Consider the following 26,578-nt stretch of genomic DNA (forward strand, 5'->3'; position numbering starts at 1 on the left):
AACTAATTACACCCAAAATAATTCAATCCCCAGATACAGTAGTCCCCCATCTCTGGGGAATATATTCCCAGACCTCTAATGGATACCTGATACCACAAATAGTACTAAACCCTACATATACTATGTTTTTTTTTTCCTATACGCACATACCTAACATTTAATGTATAAATTAAGCACAGTAAAAGATTACCAACAATAAAATGGATCATAACAAAATACAGTAACAAAATCTCAGCTACTGAGGAGGCTCAGGCAGAACAATCACTTGAACCCAGGAGGCAGAGGTTGTAGTGAGCCAAGAAAAGAAAGAAAAGAAAAGAAAAAAACCCAAGACCCTATCAGGCATAGACACAAGTGGCTGGACGTTCAGAGGAATGCACCAGCAGAATAACATACAGAGGCTGACACGCCATCGATGGTGGAACAATGTAAACACCTAGGGAGATTTGGCTGAGGGCGACTGGAGAAGAGCCTGGCCACTGAGTGGCCTGACTCCAGGAGAAGACCACCTTACCATTCCATATCTCTTCTGGCTCCCATCCATCTGCTGAGAGCTACCTCTGCTATTCACTAAATCTCGCACTCATTCTACAAGCTTATGTATGATCCGATTTTTCCAGTAGAGTAAGGTAAGAACCTGGGATACAGAAAGCCCTCTGTCCTTGTGATAAGGCAAAGAGTCTAACTGAGCTGATTAACACAAGCTGCCTATGGACAGCTAAACCAAAAGAACATACTGTAACACATGCCCACTGGGGCTTCAGGAGCTGTAAACACTCAGCCCTAGACGTTGCTGTGAGGTGGAAGTCCACAGACCCCACAACCTGTCCATCTGCATCTTCCCTCTAGGGGTTTGAGCAGCGGCAGCACTAAAGAAGTGAGCCAGACCCCCATCACACACCCTGCAAGGGGGATAAGGGAACTTTTCCCATTTCATTGGAAAGGATGTGAGTGAACTTTCTAGGCAGATGAAAATGTATTATAATCATGATAGAGGTATAGTTCGCATAGGTATGGAGATTTGTCAAACATTGTACTGATAACATTTATGCATTTCAAGATATGTAATTTTACCTGAAAAAAAAAACTTTAAAAAATAACTAACAATTGAGTCCTCACTCAGTTATTGAGTAGGTGATAGGGAGACTGGATGACATGAGAATGGCAGAATGATGATATTACTGAATCTGAGTGATTGGTACGAGAGGTTCATCATACTATTTTTTTTATTTTGCATGTGCTCGGTATCTCTTATGATATGAATTTTAAATTGTCGTATAATTCCTTGATTCAACAAATTTTTCTTTGTGATTTTGATGTGGTAAGTACTACTTTCAGTTCTGATAAGAACAGCAACCAATACAAAAAAAAAAAAAAAAAAAAAACCATGGCTATTGTCATAGAATTCACATCCTGGTGAAGGAGAATAAACAAGAAAAAAAATATCAAGTAAATAAACAATAAATGAATAGGTAAAATATACAATATAATGCATGGCCTTAAGTGCTGAAAAGGAAAAGCAGACAAAGAGGGAAAATAGCCTGTGTTATACCTAGCAATCAATGGGCTTGCTGCCCAATGCACATAAATGCCAATACCATGGAATTGGCATTTGAGAAAAGAAAAGCTTTATCTGGAGTCTACTGTCAAGGAGAAAGGAGGAAATGCTCAAATATGTCTCCATGTGCTGGGGGTTGGGTCAGGGTTTATAGGCCTAAAGTAATAAGGTGTGATCCAATTGGATCTTGCAATGAGGTGATACCAGAGGGCATGAACAAACTGGATCCTGCCATGGGGTGATGTCATGGCTCAATGTGATTGGATCCTGGGTCCTGCTATGCAGTGTCCACTTCTTAATTCATTCCCCACTCCTCTGTCTGAGAACTTAGGTTCCCCCCGAGGTCAGGGCATGCTCAGGTTGCATGACCCGAGAGTCCATGGCAACTGAGAAACAATTCACAACACTGATACATAAAACTTGAACCAGATGGTTGTGATGCAGTTGCATGAGGAACAGGGGCTGAGGATATCATTTTAAACAGAGTGACAAAGGGAGCACTGAGAAGCAGACAATTGAGGCAAGGCCTGAAGAAAGATCATGGGTGTCTGAGATACAGCAAGAGCAAATGCCCCGAGATGACAGCACCCCCAGTGTATGCAAAGAGCAGCAAAGCAGGACAGAGCGCTGATCATTTATCAACCTCCTAGGCCAGGGCAGCAATTTTGGCTCTTAATTATAGTGCAATGTGGAACCACCGAAGGATTTTAAAGAGTAGGGGCTTGATCTTATTTACATTTTAATAGAATCGCTCTGGCTCCTGTATTGGGAATAAATTTAAGAAGACCAAGATGAGAACAAGAAAAACATTCAGATAAGAGAATGTTGGCTTGGACTAGTGTTGTATTTATGAAAGGTGTGAGAAATGGACAGTGAGGCGTATTCTGAAGTCAAAGCTGCCAAGTTCTGCTAAAGAATTATTTTTGGTGTGCAAGAGAAAGAGAAGAATAGAAAATATCTCCCAGATATTGGCCTGACAACTTAGAGATGGAATTATACCTTTTATGGAAATAAGATGATAGGAAGGGCAGATTTGGGGCCATATTTCATTCTAGGAGGGCAGGGTGAAATCCTGGGAGTTCTAAACATTGGCACTCCTATAGGCTTAACATCTGATCTGGCAAACTTTCGGGCTTTCTAGTTTCCGAAAGTGGAACTCTGCAAGACGAACTAAGACTGTATTATGCCTTGTCTGAAGGCTTCTACCCCAAATGGGTAAAGGGGGGAATTTAGGATGACAGGAAAGAGAAAGGAAATCCAATTCTGTTCCATAGAAGGCAAGGAAAAGGCATGTGACTCTCAAAATCAGAACTGCAGTCATTCACTATCTCAAATGTAATTTAAAATTCCTGGTGGGTGGGAAGAAGGAAGTTGGATGAAAACAGTTAGCATTAAGAGGTGGTGGGAATGAGAGTATGTTATGGAAAGGAGAAGGGACGGAAGCAAGGGAGGGAGGGAAGGGAGGGAGGGAATGGAGGAAGGGAGGGAGGGAGGGAAAGGGTGAATGTCAACTTGACTGGATTGAAGGATGCAAAGTATTGGTCCTGGGTGTGTCTGTGAGGGCGTTGCCAAATGAGATTAGCATTTGAGTCAGTGGACTGGGAGAGGCAGACCCATCCTCAAATTGTGTGGGCACCATATAATCAGCTACCAGCACGGTTAGAATAAAGGGGGCAGAAGTTGGAAAGACTTGATTGTTGAGTCTTCTGGTCTCCATCTTTCTACCGAGCTGGATGCTTCCTGCCCTCAATCATCACACTCCAAGTTCTTCAGCTTTTGGACTCTTGAACCTATACTAGTGGTTTGCCTGGGGCTCTTGTGCCTTCGGTGACAGACTAAAGGCTGCACTGTTCGCTTCCCTACTGTGAGGTTTTGGGACTCAGACTGGCTTCTTTGATTCTCAGCTTGCAGACAGTCTATCATGGGACTTCACCTTGTGATCATGTGAGTCAATTCTCCTAATAAACTCCCCTTCATATATACATCTATCCTATTAGTTCTGTCCCTCAAGAGAACCCTGACTAATACACGGAGAGAGGGACAGAAGGAGGCAAAGATGGAGGGAGGGAGGGAGGGAAATAGAAGCCATCAATGCTTTTGTGCTGTAGGACCCTGTGGAAAACAAAAGCTAGAGGGTCTTTTCCTAACATTATTGACAAGGTTGCCTCTGATGGTTGTTGGTTACCCATCGGCATCATTCCAGTCCTTTCCCTTCTTCCTTTTTGTCTAAGACTGTTCCCCCAGTACAGATCAGAAAGATCTCCTATCCTTCTATTTGTCTGCTTCTGAATGCTGTTGTGTTGGCATCTAATGCTGCACTCATCCAGTGATATGTAGACACCATATCCAAAGATATGAAGAAGTCACAACCAACACAATGAGGACATCACACAAAAGTAGAAAGAGTATGGGGCCTTTAAGGACCTACTGTGCCACTGAACCAACTCTGAGACTTACTGCTTTCGGATTTCTTATTATGTGAGATTATTTGTGTAGTTTAAGCCACTTGACTCAGGTGTTCTCCTGTATGTCACATAATGCAAGCCATCTGAATCACTTCTTCTGTAGCATAGCAGGGTTCTCAAAGTGTGATCCTGTACCAGCAGCATCAGCCTCACCTGGAAGTTTTACAGAAATACCCATTTCTCCACCTATCCCCCGAGTCTGTTTTAACAAGCCCTTGAGAGAATGCTGATGCACCTGCAGTTTGAGAATCACGGCTCTGTACCTAAATGATCAGGACCAGATGGATAGGAAAATCTTCACTGGATGCCCCTCAACTGAATCTAAAAAGTAGGTTCTATCAGGGCAGCAATGAAAATCTACTTTAAAAGATCTATGCTTCTACTTCAGAAACTTCAAATAGTAAGTCTATGATTAAAATGGGCATCATTATGAAAAGTTCGCAGCAAGTGTGTGGTACTGGCTACAGGTTTATCCTCCTAAGAATAATTATTCATGAGCAATATTGAAAACTTGGCTATTAGGAGAAGAAGAAGGTATTAAGTCAGCTACAGGCTCTAGAACAGCCCTGTCCCTGAACACCCACATCATGGCCAAAGCTAATTTCACAGCCATCGCTAAAACCCTTTCTATATTCACATTTTAACTACCTTACCTGTAATCCCCAAACTTGGTCTTCACTGCTAAATTTATATATCAGTTGCTGGCAGCAGCCAAGATTTTTAAGCACTGCCAATCATATTCCATATATTCTGAATTTAAATCACTTGAAGCTAATTTAATGGTTATGTCAAGCATTAGATACTTTTAAAATAAACTCTTACTGCTTTCCTGACTGATTGAACATGTAATACAATTGCCACTGTGTATTTTGACTGTCAAGATGATTCATGATATCTCATATACAACTTTTTTCAAAAAGAGAGAGCAGGTTCTATCAAATATTTTGAATAAAAATTTAAACCCCACATCATTAAAGTGCTTGAGACGTCTTTTGAATTAACTGAAATGCACGTATGGTCACTGAAATGATTTGAAATCTCTTCCCAAATACATAAGTCATCTGAAAGCAACAACTTACCACCATGCTAACTGGGCTGTTAAACAATTTTCAGTGACAGCTGTAAGTTAAGGATATGCCAAGGAAGACTTGCACACAGCCAACGCTTTACTTCTTTCAACTGACAGCTACTGGATTAAAGTTTGACACAGTTCTTCTTTACTAATAATAATAATGGAGACCCTAGATGCAAAATCCTCTGATATCCTACTAAGCGCCCAGGTCTACACTGCATAAATTTATGCACCTCTCCTCACACTACTTCAAAAAGAAGAAACCAGAACTCAGAGAAGACAAATGGTTTTCCCAGGACTCTGAAACTAGTGATATTCTGATGTCTCTGATTCCAAAGTGCTGTTTCCCTCTATAGCATGCCAGAGTTTTGTGTACAATATTTTCCTTAATTCTTAAATCCATTTTGTAATGTGAGATGCCTATATTGTAATGTATAAGAAATCAGACATCTTTCATGTTTCGCTGTAAATTTCAGAGTTGTCCCATTATAAACCAGTTCTTTGAGTGGGTGGTGGAAGCAGATAAAGGAAGGAAGAGGAGGAAGAGAAGGCAGACAAGGACCCAACCACTCGCCAAGTCCCTACCATATGGTGGATATGGTGCCCAATAATTTTTGCACATGTCAACTCACTTGATGTCTTTATCCCCACTATCCTGTGATGTTAATGTTCGTTCTTTATATTTTTTTAAGACAGAGACTTGCTCTGCCACTGAGGCTGGAGTGCAGTGACGCAATCTTGGCTTACTTCAACCTCTGCCTCCGAGTTCAAGCAATCCTCCTGCCTCAGCCTCCCAAGTAACTGGGATTACAGGCATGCACCACCATATCCAGCTAATTTTTGTATTGTGAGTAGACACGGGGTTTCACCATGTTGGCCAGGCTGTTCTCAAACTCCTGACCTCAAGTGATCCACCAACCTCGGCCTCCCAAAGTGCTGAGATTACAGTGTGACCCACCGCGCCCGGCTGATGTTTGTTCTAGTGGTGAAGTGGAGTCTTAAATTGGTGAAATACATTTTGCCACAGATTACAAAACTACTCAAAGGTGCAATCAGTATTAAAATTCAGTTCTGCATGATGAAAAGCAATTGCTTTTTCCATTACACTTTTAAGATATGTGCACTTCTCCCCCGCCCACTATTCCTGGAATAAAACTCTAGACAATAGGTTAACTTCCTATTGCCCTGCTGTAGACAAAGGCCTCCTCCAGCCACCCTGGATTCAGTCCCGATTAATACTGAAAAATATATGACTGCATCACTCAAAACCTTCATGTTTAGCCAAGCACTCAAACTTCAATTCTTCCCCTGTCTCCTGACCACTAAGCTCTGTAGGTGAGTTTCACCACCATTGATTTCCCCTGGGCATCCTTCTGATAGTTGAACTGTGAACTGACTATGAGTTGAAAAAAAAGAAAACAACCAACTGAAGAAGTTTATAGCCTTGTTACTGGAAAATTAAATGCAACTCCCTTACAACATGTTTTATTTTTAAATGATATATTAATTACAGATTGACTTAGCTTAAACATTGTGTAGGCATTTTCACTAAGGAAATGAGACCTCTTAATGCATTCATTCACTTACCAAACAGAAGCTTTTCAAAATCTAGCATGCATTAAAGGGCCTACTTTATATAATAGACTCAGAAATTTTTCATTGTAATAATTTCCCTCATTTTAATGACTTTCTCAGCAGTTCTCAGCACTTTATCAGTGCACATTTATCAAAATAAAAAAAGTTTAGATCTCCACATACAGTTAATCTGCAATTATTGTCAAATGTATTCTAATAGATTTAATGTCCATCAAAATTCTATTTTGAAATATAAAAAACCCAGACATGTAATAAATAAATGATCAGTCATCTAGCACAACCAAAAAAAAAAAAAAAAAAAAAAAAAAAAAAAAAAAAAAAAAAAAAAACCAAAAAAAAAAAAAAAAAAAAAACCCACATTGATTATAAATTATTCAAAGTGAAGTGGTATCCCAGCAAAGTCTTTAAACCATCTCTGTCTGTGAATTAGATAGGGAAGAAGAAAAATCAAGATATTAAAATGTATTTTCATAGTCAAATTGGTATTGTGCTTCAAAAGCCTATGACTAGTTGCTGGCAAATAATATTAAGACAAGCTTAAGTATTTATATTACTTCTGCAATATTCAAATGAAGAAAATAAAACCAAAAATTGTCCATTAAAATTATGAAAATTATTTACTTTGAGGTTATGTTAGACCAACTACTTTTCCACAAATCTAATATGGTATGAAATGAATCTTGAAAAGCCTGGAGGTATTTAAAAAAAAAAAAAAAAACAGATAAATTTCATTCTCACTAATAAGGAAAAGGAAGCAGATACCAAAGCTCACATATTTTCAGCATTTAACTCTTTGAAATCTCACTCTCTCTCTCTCTAGATAAATGAAGATACAGATATATATACATTTATATTTTTAAATACAGAGATGGATATTTTAAATCATATATGTGATATATATATCTTATCTATCTTATATATAATTATCTAGATATTCTCTCTCTCTACATAGATATCTAGAAATATCAATATATATAGAGATATCTCTAGAGATTAATATATAAATATCTCTAGATACCTATATATAAATATATGTATTGAGATCTAGATATGTATTGAGATCTAGATATATAGATATACAGAGAGATATATAGATATCAATATGTATTGATAACTAGATATGTAGATATCTAGAAAGGTACATAGATATCTATATGTATTGATATCTAGATATATAACTAGAGAGATATAAATATAGATATAAATCTCCATCTATCTATCTAAATATCAATATGGATTTATTTTAATTTTTATTTTTAGTACAGATGGGGACTCATTGTGTTGCCCAGGCTAGTCTCAAACCCTTGGCCTCAAGTGATCCTCCCACCTTGATCTCTAAAAGTGCTGGGCTTATGTAGTTATATTGAAATATCTAGATAGATACATACATACATACATACATAGATGATAGGTAAGGAGAGCATGAAAGAGTAAGATCAGGAAGCACAGCAAAGACTGGACATATTTGACCATGTTATATCTTGCGAAAAACTGGTCAGATGATAATTCACAAAGCCAGATTGGATGAATCTAGCAACCATGTACAATGGGATATGTGCTAGCTAGATCATAACTTCTTTTATTTCTGCTTCTTCCGGGTTATTCTAAATGCACATGTTTATTGAGTGAATGTCAGAAATACAAATCATTTGACATAATGTATCACAATTCATGTACACAGATTGATGAAAAAGTCATTATTACTGCATAGTTAATGCAGTGCAACTGTGTCTAGCACATCTAAGTATTCATTGCCATTTCTTTGGGCAAACTCACTTCCCTACTTCATTTGTGGGTGGTTTAATTCTCCCTGGCTCAAGGGGTTCAATCTGTGTCTGAGATCCAGTTTAATGGCTACTGTTATTGGTCCAGAAATGTGTGGGTAACTCATTTCCTGCCAAAAAAAAAAAAAAAACTATTCTGGCTTCTAAGAAAGATGTTCACCTACTCTTCTGAAAAGCTTCTAGAAGGACCCTTATCTCTCCCTAGAGTTGACAAGAAAACAATGGCTGGCAGCGCCATTACTTAAAAAAGGAAAAATAAGAATAAAACTTACACTGCCAAAGGTAAATTGGAGAAACATAAATAAACTCAGTTCTCGATGAACTGAATGAACCACTGTATCAAACCAGGCTCAAAGACCTTTTTTATTTTCCAGATAGTTGAATCAGTGAACTTCTGTCATTCTTTATGCCAGTTGAAGATGATTTTCTGTTCCTAAGAATCAAGCTCATTCAAAATGACATACTCACTTTAAAAAGTGCTAATTCAATCAAAAATAGTTAGTTAGCTTCCACTTTTAAAGAGAAACTAAAATTTATGAAAAATAAAAAGCCATATTTCTGGGCTATAGCCAGGCAGCAAAATAACAGGAACCCTGTATCACTTACCTTTTATTAAGTTACATGATGGTAACAACCCCAAATTCCATGGCTTACAACAATGCTTACAACAACTTATTTCCCATCTAAGTTACAGGTCCATTTTTTGGCCTTTCATATGTTCTCTTAATTCTAAATGTGTATTATTGTTGTGGTAAAGCTACACACACACACACACACACACACACACCCTCTGCTCCTAAAGTATATATGGAAGTGACATGGGGGAATTCCACCTATATTTGATTGGCCAAAGCAAAGAATGTCAGCAAGCACGTTATCACATAAATATCATAGGGAAGGCATAAGAATAACTGAGAACAATAATAACAATAATAGATAAGATCATATGCCCTGTGAGTTATTTTTTATCTCAAAATCTTACTCTACTGAAGACATATGTAATACAAACCTACTATTTAAAAACAAAAATGGCTGAGTAAGGTGGCTCATGCCTGTAATCCCAGCACTTTGAGAGGTCCAGGTAGGTGGATCACGTGAGCCTAAGAGTTTGAGACCTACCTGGGCAACACAGTGAGATGTAGTCTCTTCAAAAAATTTTAAAAGTAGCTGGGCATGGTGGTGCACACTTGTAGTCCCAGCTACTCGGGAGGCTGAAATAAGAGGATTGCTTGAGCCCAGGAGGTGGAGGTTGCAGTGAGCTGAGATCATGCCACCACACTCCAGCCTGGGCAACAAAGTGAGACCTTGCCTCAAAAGAAAATTAAATTAAAAAATAAAAACAAAAATGATGAAAACCAGGAAAAAATGGAATGGCATCTTCCCACTGCTGAAAAAAAATAACTGACAAACTAAAACGCGGATGCAAATGAAAACATCCATTTATGCCTGCTTATTTCACTTAGCATAGTCTTTCAGGTTTATTCACGTTGTCACAAATGTCAGAATGAGCCTCCTTTTTGAAGGCTAAATAGTAGTTTCCTTTATGTATATACCACATTTTCTTTATCATCTCTTAATAAAAATTTGGGTTGCTTCTCACATCTTGGCTATTGAAAATAATTCTGCAATGAACAGGGGTGGGCAGATACCTCTTCAGGATCCTGATTTCAATTTTTGGAATATATAAATACTACATGATTCCATTTTTATGAGGAATCTAAAAAAGTCAAACTCATAGAATTACAGAGTAGAATGGTAGTTGCCAGGGGCTGGGTAAGTGGGAAGTGGGGAGGTGTTGATTAAAAAGTAGAAGTTTCCATTATGTAAGATGTGGGGGGATTCCGCTTGTATCTCACTGGCCAAAGTGAAGAATGTCAGCTTATCCTAAATGTCTCCTATCCTACATAGGATTTACTTGCACTGTATATGATATAGTATAGCAGCATATGGTAGATCACTATACAACATAATGCTACTGTTAACAATACTGAAAAATCTTCTAAGAGGATATATTTTACATTAAGTGCTCTTATCTTGCACAGAAAAAAAAATCTTATCACAAAAATAAAATGAAGAGGGTGAGAGGAAACCTTTGGATGTTCTCGGTATGTTTATGGCATTTGTTTTGGTGATGTTTTCATAGGTATATGCTTATCTTCAAATTCATCAATGTATATGCATTAAATATTTACAGCTTTTTGAGTGTCAGTAATATCCCAATAAAGTCATTTTAAAAATTCATCAAAAGTAAAGCAGAAGAATTCCATTTCTAGAATGATGACATAGCTTCTAGTTGACCAAACGTTTCACAGATTACAACAATAAACTCTAGACAAAGTATAAAAATAAACCAACTGAAGTCAGGCCTAAGGTTTCAAATATTAAGCCATCAGAAGCAGTCAGCTTCTTAGTCTCGAACTTCAGAGCAGATCTCGTTGTGCTGTATGTGGCCCAAGAGTTGGGCATTTATGGATTTCCCACTTAAAAACATGTTCAAGTAAGTCTGGAAAATACTAAGGCAAGCAAAGCTGATCATGGGTCTTTTCAGCTTTATTATGCCTTATTTTCTCTGTGAATTTTTTAAAAAATAGTATATTGTAGTTCATTTTCTAAACTTGTTTGAACAGGTATAACTTTTTTTTTTTATCACATGCCTCTTAACATCTCAAAAAAACAATTAGTTTTTTTAAAAAACAAAATTTTGAGAATGTTTTTGATCTAAAGTTTATATATTTGAAAATACAAATATATTAAAATTTATTACCAAAAACAACTCAAAAATATATTAAATATGCTTTCTTCAAACTATGTAAATATACCCCACTTTCTTTCTAGGAAATTCCATCCTCCCATCCCTAACTGAGAGGCATGGTCCCAGATATTCCAGAAATATGGGAGAGAGCAAAAGTTATAAGAAAACCTGAGCAGGAATATGACTTACAAATAAGAAGACAAAAAGACAATTTACAAGAAAAGAAAAGGCAATTATAACAGGTGAGACACATCAAACGAATATTGGAGACAGAAAAGAGACAAGCAGTAACTGATTCAGCATTTAGCAGAATGACGAAACCCAACTGCTTACAAAAAAGTACAGTAAAAAGGAAACCAATTTCCACCATGACTCAGAGCAGTGCAAGACATGAAGAGACTAGATAACATACCACTCAAAGCTAAACTTTGGGTGGGGTTTAAATAGGAGACCCTTGAAGAAAACAATTGAGGCTTCAAGCTGATACAGACAGAGGCTGCCCCCACCCAAAACAAAGAAAGGGTACTCTTAAAAGATGCTGAATCTGAGACTCTCAGGACTCAGGAAACCAGGAATAACTTAAGACAGGAGTAAGGGGTACTCAAATTTTAAAACTGAAATTGTAACTGGCTTACATAATTAGGGTGCCTGACTAGGCAAATCTGAAATCTATGGTGCGCGCCATTAGGGAGGACAGGCTAGAATTCTTGAACGCAACTGAAGCTGCTATCCACAGGCAGAATTTCTTCTTCTTCAGAGAAACCTCAGTTCTGCTCTTAATTCCTTTCAACTGATTGAATCAGGCCCACCTAGATTATATCGGGATATTCTCCCTTACTTAAAGTCAATTGATCCTGAACTTTAATCATAGCTACAAAATACCTTTACAGCAACAGCAGAATCTATTCATTGAATAACTTAGGACTGCAACCTAGCCAAGGTTACAGGCAAAACTGACCATCACACTAACATTAGGAGAATGCTCCTAGGAAATGACCAGAACACCATCCTAGGGCCTTCATTTGATAAGCACCACCCGTGTACACAGAACATCCAATCAAAAGAATAGGGTCCCAATGGTTTACAATAAAAGTAAGAATAATGATAATAAATATTTAAAGAAATATTATCATTATTCTTATTTTGAATAAGAATAATGAAACAAGAAACTAGGAATCAAAGAATGAAAAACCTCAATAAACAGAAAATGTTCAGAGAGTAATTTTAAAAACTTAAAAGACTGATATATATGATATATATCTTCGTACAGATGAGAAAATTTTATGATATAAAAATAGAATGCTATTTTACAGGAATATGCAAAAAATTAAAAAGGGAATATGGCATTTTAAAATTTAATAACATTAAGTTAAAAATTCAATAGAAGATCCAGAAAAAAAACTTGAGAAGCCATGAGGAAAAAGAACTCATGATACAAAACACCGCTCCAAGAAAGTAATTCTCTGCAAGCCTGACTGCTTCAACTGTTGCCGCCTGAAACCAGCTTCATCCATAGCTTCTGAGATATCGTGCTGCAAATCTAGGAATAATTTTGCCCACCACCACTGCTTACCAGTTGAAGCCAGCCAGTTCCTCAATCCCTAACTAGTGCCAATGAACTTTCTCAGAGAGTGATACATAACATTTCTCCTTTCTTGTAAAACCTCTAACTTTCTCTCTGTTCTTTGGACAAAGCTGAGACCACTTGGTCTGTGTGTATGCCCTGAAACGCAGTTCTTTCTTCCCAACTAAAACATTAAATTTTAGATTTGTTTATTTTTATTTTGGCTTTGACAAGTACTTTGGTATTACGAACTGTATATCAAAGCAAATATTATAATGGAATGCAATGTAGTTCACTTTCTAAAAATACTCATTTTATTATTATTGTAATATTAGCAATATTATCAGAGTTTGGACAGAGGACTGCTTTTTAAAATTATAATCTCTATGGTACTACTGACTTCTTAAATTATATACATTTATTTCTCTCATTAAAAAAATTTTAGGCCAGATGCAGTGGCTCACACCTGCAATCCCAGCAGTTTGGGAGGCCAAGGCAGGCAGATCACCTGAGGTCAGGAGCTCAAGACTAACCTGTCCAACATGGTAAAACCCCTCTCTACTAAAAATACAAAAAATTAGCCAGGTGCAGTGGCAAGCACATGTAATCCCAGCTACTCAGGAGACTGAGACAGGAAAATCGCTTGAACCCGAGAGGTGGAAGCCACAGTGAGCTGAGATTGTGCCACTGCACTTCAGCCTGGGTGACAGAGAGAGACTGTCTCAAAATTAAAAATAAAAATAAATACATTTTAAATGTAAACTAAAAAAAATACATTCCTAAATTGATTTTTTTATTCTATTTGTAATGTATTTAATGAGAGGTTTGGCCAAATTATTTCTATATTCTCCCTCATTTCTATTATTTATGCTATGAATCTATGTGTTTATAGACATGATTTATATCATTCCACTAGTAAAGAAGAATTATAAATCTGTAAAAAGAAAAATCTCATTAAAATTATTTTTGAGATATTTTCTAAGGTTTACCTGTGCTGAGTTAATAAGCTATTTTCAAGAACCATTTATTGGTGTAATATAGTCAGTTTTCATCCCTGCATTCCAACCTTTAAGAAGCAGTATATCTTTAAAAGCTGATGAATGTCCAGTGAATTTCATGACTGAATTATCTTTCAGGAAGGACATGGCTCCCTGGAATACCCAATAGTTGCCAAGTCCTTGCAGTCCCTAAACCTGCCCATAGTCTCCCTAAATGACTTTTACATTAATATATTTTTCTTTTTCTGAATTTATTAGAGTTATATTTTTGAAAATGACTTGTATGCTAAAATTAATGATAAAGTACAAGAAGCCTCTGACTAGTTAATGACAAGGTAAAATCCAAAATCAAAGAAGCACAATTTGTTTTTTCATGCTGAAGGTAAAATTTACAAAATGGATCTCGAAGGCATAAGTCTGCTTGTTCACTTTATCAAATAAGATCTAGATGTATTGATTCAATCATTTTGACTGGCAACCCAACTGTACAGAATATGCCCTACCAGGAAGATTACCTAATTCTATATTTCATTCTCACAGCTGATACTCAAGCTAAAAAAGACAAAACTAATTTGGTATAGTTGTGCATAAAATCTTTTATGACGCATAGCCTCAACTTTTTAATATAAATCATCTCAGAAACTAAGAGCAATTATATCTGAACCTTCCCAATGATATAACTAAAGCAAAATTATAGAGATTATCACTTGAATTTTGTCCAAATATTTTACAGCTGAGTCCATCAGCCTACTTTTAACTTAATGAATGGAGATGTCTGTACTTTTTTCCTTAAAATAGAAAAGAATTTTTGGCCAGGCACAGTGGCTCACGCCTGTAATCCCAGCACTTCGGAATGCTGAGGCAGGTAAATCACCTGAGGTCAAGAGTTGAAGACCAAACTGACCAACATGGAGAAACCCCGTCTCTACTAAAAATACAAAAATTAGCCAGGCATGGTGGCACGTGTCTGTAATGCCAGATACTCAGAAGGCTACTGGAGGAGAAATGCTTGAACCCAGGAGGCGGAGGTTGCAGTGAGCCGAGATGGCATCATTGTACTCCACACTGGGCAACAAGAGTGAAACTCCATCTCAAAATAAATAAATAAATAAAATAAAGTAAAATAGAAAAGAATTTTCATAACACAATTGACATGCAACTGATGCTTATTTGTAGTCAAAATATTCTAAGGTGAGAAGTACTGTATCTTATTTATAATATTTTCAGCCTTACACAAAAATTTGAGCAACCAGGGGGAAAAAAAATAATAACGTTAAAGAAGTATTTGGGTCTCAGCATAGTGGCTCACTCCTGTAATCACAACACTTGCGGAGGCCAAGGTAGGCAGATCACTTGAGGCCAGGAGTTCAAGACCAACCTGCCCAACATAGTAAAACTTTGTCTCTCCTAAAATTACAAAAATTAACCAGGCATGATAGTGTACATCTACAGTCCAAGCTCTACTAAAATTACAAAAATTAATCAAGTGTGGTGGTACACAACTGTAGTCCAAGCTATGTGGGAGGCTGAGGCAGAAGAATCACTTGAACCTGGGAGGTGGAGGATGCAATGAACTGAGATAGTGTCACTGCACTCTAACCTGGGCAGCAGAGCAAGAGTCCCTCTAAAAAACAAAGTATTTGGGTATCCCCTCAATGTATTCTGTATAGTCAGCCTATATGAGCCAAGGTTAAATTCTCTGCAACATCAGGAAAAATTCCCAGTATACCAAGGTTAAATTCTCTACAACATCAGGAAAAATTCCCAGTATATTCCTTCTTCCAAAATATAATAAATTTTTACTCACTTGCTTCTATATTATGCTTAGAAAGGTAAGATGTGAGATTTGATACTAAAGCATTAATCAATTCTGAAATTCAGGACTTAGAAGAGTTAAGTATCTGCAACTTAGGACACGTTTAGTTGAAGAGTAAAAAAAAAAAAAGAATCAAACTGGCATTTAAAGCAAAATAAGAAATAAGAGGAAATTATTGCTGATGTAGTTGAAAAGTCCCATTCAGAATGTGAAGCACTCTCAGGACTCAATTTCTTTCCCTTTCCTCTGTGTTGGCTTTATTATCAGATTCTATCAGTGGCTCTGAGCAAAGTCAATTAAGCATCCCCGTTGGTGGCAGAGGCCCCAATACTGCAATGAAAACACACAGTTCCCTTTCCTAAAAGGCCCAGCGGAAATGCCCTTGACTCTAGTTGGTTTTAAGTCTATCATTAAACCAGTCCTTGGGGGCAGTACAATGCAGTGTTTGCAAAGGTCTAGGCTGAGTTCCAGGTCTCCCAGCCCAGCACATGGACTAAGAATAAGAGGAAAGCATGGTTCACCAGAAGAAAGCCAGCGTACTCGTCCTAGTGAAAAACTGATAGAGAATGATGGCAAAATCAGCCGTCATCAATCACAGTGCCCATCTGCTCTTTCATTCATGGTTTCCCTAATCTGTAATTTCCGATTTGCTCCGTAATTCAACCAAAGACACTGTTCACGGTTAGGCTCTCCTTTGCCCAGTGCCATGCCAGAGAGGACTGATCATCTCCTTGATTCAGCTTCATCTAAAGCATAATTCTGTTCACCACTCCCCTTCCAATGCTAACATAATCTTAAAAGGCATAAACAAAGTTCATTATGGTAATGATATAGCAATAATATAATATATTCTAGTGTGCTAGAATTCCTGAAACAGATACATGTGTTTTAAAGCTCTAATTCTTAAACCTAGGAACTTATTTTGCATTATTTATCAGCTTTATAGGGTATAGTAAATTCATTTTTCAAATCAAATATTAATGACATACTAGTTAAGAGAATATTTCCACTTTAAAAAAATAATTTTCTGTTCCAGACTTTCAAAGCACTTTATATTATAACCCTATGTTCTTCAATTTTCTTCAAAACAGGAATTGCAACCAGGCATGGGGACTCATGCCTATAATCGCAGCACTTTGGGAGGCCAAGGCAGGTGGATCACCTCAGGTCAGGAGTTCAAGACCAGCCTGGCCAACATGGTGAAACCCCATCTCCACTAAAAATACAAAAAGTTAGCCAGATGTGGTGGTTCATGCCTGTAATCCCAGCTACTCAGCAGGCTGAGGCAGGAGAATCACAAGCATTACTTGAACCCAGGAGGCAGAAGTTGCAGTGAGCCGAGATCGCACCATTGCACTCCAGCCTGGGTGACAAAGCGAGACTCTGTCTCAAAAAAACAAAACAGGTAATCGTAGATATTAACTCAATTTTTATAATGGGGCAGATCAGATTTCTTATCTTATCAGATTACGCAGTAGTTAAAACACAGGACCAACTTCCAGGAAAAGATAAATAAAGCCCACCCTCTCAGTCTAAATAATAATTCAGGGGACAAACAGCACTCATAAGTTGTTATCAGATCCTTACACAAAGAAGTGAATGCCAAAGCTCTTTCCAATTTTATGATCCACACCCTCTCTCTTACACATGATTTCCATGTATTATGATTATTCAAATACGGTACTAGGTTTTTTTGGCCACTTCTTTAAAAATAATCAACTTCAAACAGAAAGACTTTATTTACTGCATCAGACTAGTTGGACTCAGTCTAGTTTTTGTTTCTGACTGATTCAAAGCGGTTTTCATGTAACATATCACACTGAACAAACTTAAAATGTTGTGGATGCATCTAAACACCTTTAGCTTCCTTTTTTAGTACGTTATATATGGTTAATTCTCATTATTCCCAGCACTTACAGTCTATGAAGTCTCTACAAACACTGAATTCATAAAGGGTAGAACCAGTTAGATTCCTGTGAGTTTCTGGTCACATTTTCCTCAGCCAATCAATAGATAACCTTGCTTTATGCGTGTTTCTGTTTGAAGACCCCCCTAGTTCTTGTTGATTCATTATGTATGTTGTTGTTATATATATAACAGATTCGTTAACGTTAAACTCACAGCCATCAGCATGGTAACTCATACCTATCTACCCTTATCTGACATCCATATTTTCTCCGTGAGGTTCATCACAACCTTCCTGTGCTTAAGAGCTTTAGATGGCACTTCAGCACTATGCCTGCAGGTCATTCTAAACAGTGAAGTCACCAGAAAAAATTTAAAAAAAAGCAAAACATATATCACTAAATAGACCTCAGAAAAGACACCTGATAGTCTAAGAGGTGAAACAAGAAACAAAAATATTGCTTATTTGCACCTCACCTGAAAACATGATGTTAGTGACTCAAATTTTTTATTGTTCTTCATGTCTGTGAATGACATGGCATTAAGAGTATAGAGGTCACATATACATTGGACCAAATAGATGAATTTGCAAATATGGTACCCATGAATGACCAGGATGAACTACATCTCCCATCTATGGCTTTTTAAAATTCTTCTTTAATATTTTATAAAGTCCTTCTTTGGCTATCCATCATGTAAACCAGTATTTTATTTGTTCTAAATGTATTTATCTCAAAGCTTTCATAGACATCTTTCAGTTATTCTCTTCCATAATTTTTTTCAGATTCGAACAAAGTATGTTTTATTTATTGTTGTTTACGTTCCAACTCTATTTTGGAGAAACTAGAAAAATGTATATAATCCTATTTATTCATGCATGCTATTTTGTTTTATCCCAGCTTTTTAGATTTCATTTGCTCTGTTTTTGTATTAATAGTTCATTTCCAAACTGTAAATTGTACATTGATTAGTTGACATTTTTAGGCTTCTCTGAAGAGGTAGCTTCTCAGTGGCTGAGGCCAAAATGAGATTTGCATAGTCTTACATTTAGAGATTATAAATTAAGCTGGAATTGAAAGCTTAATTGTGAACAGCTCCTGTATTGCTGACTTCTTCTAATGTCGAATTAAAGACAGAATCAACAGTTACCTGAAATTTTAAAATATGAGCCTAGATGCCAACTTTGAAAGGTTTCAATCCTCTCCATAATGAAGATAATTTACTACATTAACTGTAGATTTTAGGGCTATGCAAAGCCACAAAACTGTTAAAACCTTTAAATTAGATCTCAAAACCATTTTAACACCTGTTATAACTCTTTTCCAACTCCCTGGACTAATTAGGTACAGAAAAAAAGTGAGAACATATCTACTCCCTCAACTTTTCAGTAAAAGATAAACTAGAATTTCAAGAATTCTACCTTTCCTACTTAACCAAACTATTTATTTCTGAAGGATTAAAAAAGATACTTTGTGTATAGTCTAGATTATACTCTGAAATATTAGCATTAAGAGATACAAAGAGAGAATCCTTCTGTAGAAATTATGGGAACAGATTCTTGAATTTTCTTCATAGCTCTTGATGGTTTAATAACTTTCTTTTATCCCTTTTCCCTCCCACTGACACATGATTTTTCTGCCTGGTGTCATTTCACTTGCCGCTCTGTTCAACTAAATTTCTATCACAGAGAACCAGCAACATTTCAAAGTTCAAATTTATATTGCTTTATCTTTGTTTCTGGTGTCTGAACTTTGGCCTAATAATCCACAATACTAACTATAACACCAGGGAAGATCAAGATGGGGATAAGGTTGAGTTAGTGCTGTAAAAGATAAAAGAATCAAAAACAGGCCGGGCGCGGTGGCTCAAGCCTGTAATCCCAGCACTTTGGGAGGCCGAGGTGGGTGGATCACGAGGTCAAGAGATCGAGACCATCCTGGTCAACATGGTGAAACCCCATCTCTACTAAAAATACAAAGAATTAGCTGGGCATGGCGGTGCGTGCCTGTAATCCCAGCTACTCAGGAGGCTGAGGCAGGAGAATTGCCTGAACCCAGGAGGCGGAGGTTGCGGTGAGCCGAGATCGCGCCATTGCACTCCAGCCTGGGTAACATGAGTGAAACTCCGTCTCAAAAAAAAAAAAAAAAAAAAAAAAAGATATAAGAATCAAAAACAACACTGATAGTGACTTTCATTTTAAGTTATCCCTCTGTAGACAGTTCTTATCTAAGTTGCAGTTGATCGATTATTAAACTTGGATTTTCTGTTTTTATGTGATTCACTTTTTGGGGAAACTAATTGTCCTCTTTGTTGATGAAAATTCAATCTTGGAAATCACTATGCATATTATCATTTTAGATTTCAATAGTGTAGGTAACGAAGTCTAACAAATTTGAAATAGGAATGTATACTAGTTTATATTATCTATTCCATCATACTGTCAAAGTTGAGGGTATGATACCACAAAGACAGAAAATCTAAAGAGGTCATCATATTTCTTTTTCAGCCTCACTCACATGTGCCCTTCTGTTCTGACAGGCAAATTCCAACACAGACATCACTGTACTGGGGCTGGCTCACACTGGCTCACCTGACACCAAAAAGTGCACATTTCTTCCCAAACTCACCTTCAGTGAGTGTACAATGGCAACCTGAAATTGACCATGGTGGAAGAATTTTTACCTTGGAAATCAGAAAATGTAAGCTTTTTCCCCCCTGGGAAGTTGAGCTGTTAAACATTTATCATCATGCCACTGAAGTACAGAAGCCCTCCCTTATCTTTGGGGAATTAATTCGAAGAGTGCATACACACACACACACACACACATCTATATTTATGTATACATGTCTATACTAATGTATGTATATACATACTTATGATGAAGTTTAATTTGTAAATTAGGCACAGTAAGAGATTAACAACAACTAATTAAATAGAACAATTATAACAAATGTAATATGAATGTGCTCTATCTCTGTGTCTCTGTCTCTGTCTCTGTCTTTCAAAATATCTAATTGTAATGTGCCTTGGTTGATTACAGGTAACAAAAATCATATAAGCAAACCACCAGTAAGGGGTGACTACTGTAATGTACTTCAAGACTGGTAAAGGGAAGAAAAGTCCACCTTCCAGAGTAGCTGGTTTCAGAAAATAATAAAACCATGGCTCTAAAGGAACATGTCTTAGGTATTAATACCCGTAATTTTGCCCTTCAGCCTGCACAATGTAAAAATCACACATTGGCCCACCGGCTACTGAGTATTTAGTCATTTGCAACCAAAAATTTCTAGGCAGTGCTCCAGAGTATAAAAGACTCAGGCTCTGAGAATGGGAGAGACCTGCTATTACCTGGAAAGGTCCTGGAAGATTATAACCTATTACCCATAACTTAGACACACTAAAAAACGCAGTGACATTTCATAAAAATCAGGCTTCATTTCCAGTTCTATGTCTTGGCATTTGCTGTCTCAGGAGAATTTTGTAATTATTTTTAGTCACCATTCCCACAGAAATACAAACTACCATCACAGATTACTACACACCTCTATGCAAATAAACCAGTAAATCTAGAAGAAATTGATAAATTCTTGGACACTTACACCCTCCTAAGACTAAACTAGGAAGAAGTTGAATCCCTGAATAGACCTATAACAAGGTCTGAAGTTTAGGCAGGAATGAATAGCACACTAAACAAAAAAAGTCCAGGACCAGACAGGTTCACAGCCAAATTTTACCAGAGGTAGAAAGATGAGCTGGTACCATACTTTTCGAAACTATTCCAACAATACAAAAAGACGGAATCCTCTCTAACTCATTTTATGAGACCAACATCATCCTGATACCAAAACCTGACAGAGACTCAACAAGAAAAGAAAACATCAGGTCAATATCCATGATGAACATTGATGGAAAAATCTTCAATAAAATACGGGCAAACCGAATTCAACAGCACATCAAAAAGCTTATCCATCACGATCAACACAGCTTCATCCCTAGGATGTAAGGCTGGTTCAACATTTGCAAATCTATAAACGTAATCCATCACATAAACAGAACCAAAGACAAAAACCACATAATTATCTCAATAGATGCAGAGAAGGCCTTTGACAAAATCCAACAGGACTTTATACTAAAAAGTCTCAATAAACTAGGTATCGATGGATCATCTCTCAAAATCTCAAAATAATAAGCGCTATTTATAACAAACCCACAGCCAATATCATACTGAATGGGCAAAAACTGGAAGCATTCCCTTTGAAAACTGGCACAAGACAAGGATGCCCTCTCTCACTACTCCCATTCAACATAGTATTGGAAGTTCTGGCTGGGGCCATCAGACAAGAGAAAGAAATAAAGAGTATTTGAATAGGAAAAGAAGATGTCGAACTGTCCCTGTTTGTAGATGACATGATTATATATTTAGAAAACCCCATCGCCTCAGCCTAAAATCTCCTTAAGCTGATAAGCAACTTCAGCAAAGTCTCAGGATACAAAATCAATGTGCAAAAATCACAAGCATTCCTATACACCAACAACAGACAAACAGAGAGCCAAATCATGAGTGAACTCCCATTCACAATTGCTACAGAGAATAAAGTACCTAGGAATACAACTAACAAGGGATGCGAATAGAGAACTTCAAGGAGAACTACAAAACGTTGCTCAAGGAAATCAGAGAGGACACAAACAGATGGAAAAACATTCCATGCTCAGGGTTAGGAAGAATCAAATATTATCAAAATGGCCACACTGCCCAAAGTAATTTACAGATTCAATGCTATTCCCATCAAGCTACCAATGACTTTCTTCACAGAATTGGAAAAAAAAACACCTTAAACTTCATACGGAACCAAAAAAGAGCCCACATAGCCAAGACAATCCTAAGCAAATAAAACAAAGCTGGAGGCATTACATTATCTGACTTCAAACTATATTACAAGGTTACTGTAATCAAAAGATCATGGTACTGCTATCAAAACAGAAATATTGACCAATGGAACAGAACAGAGACCTCAGAGACAATGCCACACATCTACATAGGCAATACCATTCAGGACATAGGCATAGGCAAGGACTTCATGACTAAAACACCAAAAACAATGGCAACAAAAGCCAAAATAGACTAATGGGATCTAATTAAACTTAAGAGCTTCTGCATAGCAAAAGAAACTATCAACAGAGTGAACCAGCAACCAAGAGAATGGGAGAAATTGTTTGCAAGCTACCCATTTGACAAAGAGCTAATATCCAGAATCTACAAAGAACTTAAACAAATGTACAAGAAAAAAACAATCCCATCAAAAAGTAGGCAAAGGATATGAACAAACACTTTTTAAAAGAAGACATTTATGCAGCCAACAAACAAATGAAAAAATGCGAATCATTACTGGTCATTAGAGAAATGCAAATCAAAACCACACTGAGATACCACCTCACGCCAGTTAGAATGGCAATGATTTAAAAAATCAGGACACAACAGATGCTGGAGAGGATGTGGAGAAACAGGAATGCTTTTACACTGTTGGTGGGAGTGTGAATTAATTCAACCATTGTGGAAGACAGTGTGGTGATTCCTCAATGATCTAGAAACAGAAATACCATTTGACCCAGCATTCCCATTACTGGGTATATAAAAGGATTATAAATCGTTCTGTTATAAAGACACATACACATGTATGTTTACTGCAGCATTGTTCAGAAGAGCAAAGATTTGAAACCAACCCAAATGCCCACCAATGATAGAACGGATAAAGAAAATATGGCACATATACACCATGGAATACTATGCAGCCATAAAAATGATGAGTTCATGTCCTTTGCAAGGACATGGATGAAACTGGAAATCATCACTCTCAGCAAACTGACACAAGAACAGAAAACCAAACACCGCACATTCTCACTCATAAGTGGGTTTTGAACAATGAAAGCACATGGACACAGGGAGGGGAACATCTCACACTGGGGCCTGGGGGGGTGGGAGGCTAGAGGAAGAATAGCACGGGGTGGGGAATTGGGGAGGGATAGTATTAGGTGAAATACCTAATGTAGATGACGGGGCAATGGATGCAGCAAACCACCGCCATGGCACATGTATACCTATGTAACAAATCTGCACAATCTGCACATGTACCCTAGAATTTAAAGTATAAAAAATAAATAAATAATAAAATAAATCATTTTTATTGAGAGTCAAGCTATCACTGCTTCACCATGTTTCTTAATTTTTCTAGTGTGCTTCACAGATTGGAAGCTCTCTGAAGATCTCAACTTTATGCAAAATATTGGTTGCAGCACCTCACTCAGTACAGGACAAAGATCATATGCCCTGACCCATATTCTGGTTAAAACTAGAGCCTCCTTCCCCATGTCTACTGCCCTGAGGATTGTGTTATTATCAACTATAATTTATAACTATTCCTTTGATTTTTGTCTTCATGTCTGGACATTTCTCCCACATTTTTTTCTCTTGAAGTTGGTAATATGCAAATCACACTGCCACATGTGTACCTATGCAATAATCTTGCATGTTCTTCACATGTACCCCAAAACCTAAAATGCAATAAAATAAACAGAAAAAATTATTTTATGTTATTTAACCCAGCATTTTTATGTATTTATACTAGTAGAATAGGTATATATCAATTCAGACCACTCTGTTTCCTTAACATAGAGTTCCTCTTTTTTCTTCTGTATTTGTTTTACATCTTTGTAGATTCTGGATATTAGCCCTTTGTCAGATGGGAAGCTTGCAAAAAAAAGTTCCCATTCTGTTGGTTGCCAGTTCACTCTAATGATTGTTTCTTTTGCTGTGCAGAAGCTCTTAAGTTTAATTAGATCCCATTTGTCTATTTTGGCTTTTGCTGCCATTGCTTTTGATGTTTTAGTCATGAAGTCCTTGCCTATGCCTATGTCCTGAATGGTACTGACTAGGTTTTATTATTCTAGGGTTTTTATGGTGTTAGGTCTTATGTTTAAATCTTTAATCCATCTGGAGTTAATTTTTGTATAAGGTGTAAGGGAAAGATCCAGTTTCAGCTTTCTGCACATGGCCAGTTTTCCCAACACCATTTATTAAACAAGGAATCCTTTCCCCACTGCTTGTTTTTGTCAGGTTTGTCAAAGATCTGCCTCAACTTCAGACCTTGCCTATTGGTCTATTCACTGATTCAACTTCTTCCTGATTTAGTCTTGGGAGAGTGTAAGTGTCCAGGAATTTATCCATTTCTTTTAGATTTACTGGTTTGTGTGCATAGAGTTTTTTGTAGTAGTCTCTGACGGTAGTTTGCATTTCTGTGGAATCGGTGGTGATATCCCCTTTATCATTTTTTATTGCATCTATTTGATTCTTCTCTCTTTTGTATTTTATTAGTCTGGCTGGCAGTCTATCTATTTTGTTGATCTTTTCAAAAAAACAGCTCCTGGATTTACTGATTTTTCACAGGGCTTTTTGTGTCTCTATCTCCTTCACTTCTTCTCTGATCTTGCTAATTTCTTGTCTTCTGCTAGCTTTTGAATTTGTTTGATCTTGCTCCTCTAGCTCTTTTAATTGTGATGATAAGGTGTGATTTTAAAACTTTCTTTGCTTCTCATGTGCACATTTAGTGCTATAAATTTCCCTCTAGATACTGCTTTAAATGTCTCCCACAGATTCTGGTATGTTGTGTCTTCATTCTCATTGATTTCAAAGAACATCTTTATTTCTGCCTTCATTTCATTATTTATCCAGTAGTCATTCAGGAGCAGGTTGTTGAGTTTCCACGTAGTTGTGTGGTTTTGAGTGAGTTTCTTAATCCTGAATTCTAATTTGATTGCATTGTGGTCTGAGAGACTATTTGTTTTGATGTCCTTTATTTTACATTTGCTGAGGAATGATTTATTTCCAATTATGTAGTCAATTTTAGAGTAAGTGCAACGTGGTGCTGAGAAGAATGTATATTCTGTGGATTTGGGATGGAGAGTTCTGTAGATGTCTATTAGGTCTGCTTGGTCTAGATCTGAGTTTAAGTCCTGGATATCCTTGTTAATTTTCTGTCTCATTGATTTGTCTAATATTGAGAGTGAAGTGTTAAAGTCTCCCACTATTATTGTGTGGGAGTCTAAGTCTCTTCATAGGTCATTAAGAGCTTGCTTTGTATATCTGGATTCTCCTGGATTGGATTCATAAATATTTAGGATATTTAGCTCTTCTTGTTGCATTGATCCTTTTACCATTATGTAATGTCCTTCTTTGTCTCTTTTGATCTTTGTTGGTTTAAAGTCTGTTTTATCAGAGACTAGGATTGCACCCCCTGCTTTTTTTTTTTGCTTTCCATTTGCTTGGTAAATCTTCTTCTATCCCCTTATTTTGAGTCTATGTGTGTCTTTGCACATGAGATGGGTTTCCTGAATATAGCTCACTGATGGGTCTTGACTTTTTAACCAATTTGCCAGTCCATGACTTTTGATCACGGCATTTAGACCATTTACATTTAAGATAAATATTGTTATATGTTAATTTGATCCTGCCATTTTGATACTAGTTGGGTTTGTGCCCATTAGTTGATAAAGTTTCTTCAGTGTGTCAATGGCCTTTTCCATTTGGTAAATTTTTGCAGTGGCTGGTAGTGTTTGTTCCTTTCAATGTTTAGTGCTCCCTTCAGGAGCTCTTGTAAGGCAAGCCTGGTGGTGATGAAATGGCTCAGCAATTGCTTGTCCATAAAGCATTTTACTTCTCCTTTGCTTATGAAGCTTAGTTAGGCTGGATATGAAATTCTAGGTTGAAAGTTTTTTCTTTAAGGATGTTAAATATTGGCCCCACTCTCTTCTGGCTTGTAGGGTTTCTGCCAAGAGATCCACTGTGAGTCTAATGGGCTTCCCTTTGTGGGTAACCCAACCTTTCTCTCTGGCTCCCCTTAGCATTTTTTCCTTCATTTCAACCCTGGTGAATTTGACGATTATGTGCCTTGGAGTTGCTCTTTTTGAGGAATAACTTTGTGGTGTCCTCTGTATTTCCTGGATTTGAATCTTGGCCTGCCTTGCTAGGTTGGGGAAGTTCTCCTGGACAATATCCTGAAGAGTGTCTTCCAGC

The sequence above is a fragment of the Cebus imitator genome, unplaced genomic scaffold (genome assembly GCF_001604975.1).
Source record: "Cebus imitator isolate Cc_AM_T3 unplaced genomic scaffold, Cebus_imitator-1.0 Scaffold61, whole genome shotgun sequence".
Classification (NCBI taxonomy): Eukaryota; Metazoa; Chordata; class Mammalia; order Primates; family Cebidae; genus Cebus; species Cebus imitator.